This window comes from Phascolarctos cinereus, unplaced genomic scaffold (genome assembly GCF_003287225.1).
Source record: "Phascolarctos cinereus isolate Bilbo 61053 unplaced genomic scaffold, phaCin_HiC Scaffold_7;HRSCAF=346, whole genome shotgun sequence".
Classification (NCBI taxonomy): domain Eukaryota; kingdom Metazoa; phylum Chordata; class Mammalia; order Diprotodontia; family Phascolarctidae; genus Phascolarctos; species Phascolarctos cinereus.
The window spans coordinates 121,211,637-121,215,009 of record NW_027556180.1 but is presented as its reverse complement, the minus strand read 5'-3'; the positions used below and the strand labels follow the sequence as shown (position 1 = coordinate 121,215,009).

Genomic DNA, 3,373 nt, shown 5'->3' with positions numbered 1-3,373 from the left:
CTTTTCTTACTCAGTTTACAGATGAGGAACTGAGCCAAACAGGGTTAAGTGACTTGCCCAGGGTCACACAACTAGTAAGTGTCTGAGGCCATATTTGAACCCAGGAAGATGAGTCTTCCTGACTCCAGGCCCCACACTCTATCCACTGTACCACTTAGCTGACATTTTACTTGTTAGTGGACCCGAAATGATAGTTTCAGTCATTTTTTCCCATTCATTTTGTATTTTGTCAGTATCTATGAGTTCATCATGATAAAGAATCTTAAAGTAGTCCACTGACCAGTTGCAGAGAAACTAAGTTTGTTAAAAGCCCAGAAGACAATGACTTAAATGAGGAATAGTATAACTTTTTCATTCTTCATATGGTCCAGAAAATCAATAGAGATTATCTAGGACTCAGGAGAGGATACTGTTCAGATTGAGGAGAAGGCTGACCCTAGAGGCAGACACTTAGTTCTTAGCTTCTCAGTAGACTTTCCCTGAGCTTCTCTTTTAGAATCTGGGTTCCCCAGCTTGTCCCCCGACCTAACTTCTTTGGCACTTAAATGAGAAAATATTTTGGAGGCAGTTGGAGCTTCTCTGTTGCCAACATTTCTCTCATTTTTATGAATTCTACTTGAAATTTTGGGTTAAGTTTTCACCTTCCCCCCAAAAAAAAATAAAGAAAAAGAGAGAAAAGGTCATTGAGACATTTTTTTTAAATCAACAGAGAACAGAAAGCCAGAATGAATTCAGACAAGTAGGACAGCATTGACAGTTACATTTTGAACTTTTTATATACTCAGAAAAAGAAGCTATATATAATAGAGATTCAATTTTTCATGTACAATCCTCTCTTTGCATTCTATCATGCATGTATATATGTATATATATACACGTATTATATATATATATATATATATATATATATATATATATATATATATATGTGTGTGTGTGCTTGTTTTAATGTTTAGTAAAATCAATAAAACTTTACTCAATTGGCTGTCTCCATTTGACTTCTTGAGTGCCTCAAGGCCAACCTATTAGTTGCTATTCATCCAGCAGTTGAGCTAGCCTGTGGTTATCCATTTGTTATGGCTCTGTTGTTCCTTTGATTACACATCGTAGAACCAGTCTTTCCAAACACGGCAATTCTTTGGTTTTCCTTCCTGCTTGAGGATACTGAGAAATGGACTTTAAACTTCTTTTCACTCCCCCAAGGTACCACATTAACATCAGTCTTTGCAAGCATCCCCACACTGATCTCAGGATGTCAAGCTACTTATGAGATCACATTCAGGCTCCTCGAGACCTTCCACTAGCTTTGTCCACCTCTCAACCTCAGTTCTCTGCCACCAAAGTATTGTTTTAATAACATGTCCTAACAATGATTCAAATAAGTTCTTCCCCAGAGAACTGTTTACACTCTCCTAAGAAGGATCTTTTTTTCAAGTTCAGAAAAACTTTATTTTCAAAATCATAACACTAACTTCAAATTTTATAAGACTAACTTCAAACTTTTTAACTGAACTATTTTTAAACTTTTGAAACAATTTTAGCTTTCTTCTCACAAGAATGGAAAATCATAGAGGCTAACTTAAAAGGCACAAAATAAAAATTTGTTTTCAGTAGTCCTCTGGTTGTTAAGACAAAATAAACCCAATTCTTAATTTCTTTGAAAAGATAGTTTGGTGGGAAAAGCTCCTATTTCTTTTAATATCTGCTTCTGCCTCTTCTTTCAGATCAGCTTCCCCACAGCCACCAGCTGTTGGCACTCCATGGCTTGAACTGCTATATGAATCATGAGAGGCAGGATATCCTCTATCCATCAAAGGAGGAAGCCCTCTCTCGTCTGCCAGCACAATCATGACCACTTGAGTAGATGCCACTTCGGGCTACTTGAGTAACTTTCACAACTTTCACCATATCCATCTCTTGTACTGTTATAATCATCATAAAGACTACTTCCTCCATAAAGGGAAGAAACCCTCGAGCAAGTGGAACTCTACAGGAGTTACCGTAACTCTCATAAGAATCTCTGTAGGACCCTCCACTTGGATGATCTGAATAGTCTCTATCACGACCTCCACCATAGCCATCACCGTCACTATATCCTCTAGATGTATATTCATCACATGAGCTAGAATGGCCATAATTACAGTATACATAGTCCCTTAAAGATAGAGCATAATCTCTGGTATCCCGAGAATTTGCATAATCTTTTCTTGAATAACTTTCTTAAGTACTGTGACCACCATCTCTTGGTGACATATACACATCTCTGTGTGATAACATTGGTTCTCTTCGTGGAGGACCTCCATAGCTATCTCTTCTACATGGCACCGGCCCTCTTCCTCCTATTCCACTACTGCTATGAACCAGTCCAGAAGGTGCAGACCTTTTAGGTGGAGGTCCCCTACTTTGTGGAGGTGGACCCCTTTTAACTGGGAGTGGTCCCCTGGAAGAACCCATGTTGAAATTAAGAGAATATCCATTGCCATCCATGTGCCCTCTACAAGGTGGCCCTCTTGCTTCACCGTTCCCTCCTCTTTCACCTCTAAGACCTCTTGGAGGACCTCTGCTTCTTGGAGGGGGTAGTGGCCCTCGCCTGCCACCACTTTCAAATGTTGGTTTGGTGGCTTGTTCCACCTTAATTGATTTTCCATCTAAGGACTTTCCATTCATGTATCTTGCAGCATCTTTTGCATCATCTGGACTCTCAAAAGTAACAAAAGCATAGGCTCTGGATTTGTTAGTTTCCCAGTCTTTCAGCAACAAAACTTCAACTATCTGGCCATATTTTCTAAAAACTGATTCAAGACCTTTTTCAGTTGTTTTTGTACTGAGTGCTCCTATAAATAACTTCCCTGGGCAATCCACTTCCACCATTTAAAAAATAAATAAATAATCTTCTCTTTCTTTGACTCATACCAAGTACCTACAAAGAAGCCCACTATCACAACTGCATAACAGTTACCCTAAGATTCTTAACTTGGGTAGGAAATCCCTTGAATAGGTACTGGTATTAACCAAGGTGCTCACTATCTCTAGCTGCTTCTGATGTTATCCTTTCATACAACCATCTTGCAAGAAAATATTAAGCTGTTTTTCTATCTCTTCATCTTTGAGGGAGTGGGAATAGAAAAGTACATGGTAACCAATTTCCAAATATTCTTCCTAACCTGAATCTCTACAAGGATGCTAATATGTAGCATTGGTTCAATATATTTAACACAGTCCTATCACCACCACCACCACCAATAATAACAATAATAGCTAGCACTGACACAGTGCTTTAAGGTTTACAAAGTGCTTTACAAATGTTATCTCATTGGATCCTCACTAAAACCCTGTGAGCGAGGTTATATCCATTCTGCAGAAAAAGGAAACT

General features: G+C 38.6%; 1 pseudogene; it reads right to left on the bottom strand.

The window, feature by feature from the left end:
* Positions 1–1,695: 1,695 nt before the first annotated feature.
* On the bottom strand, positions 1,696–2,871 carry LOC110198819 (RNA-binding motif protein, X chromosome-like; annotated as a pseudogene).
* Between the last annotated feature and the right edge of the window lie 502 nt (positions 2,872–3,373).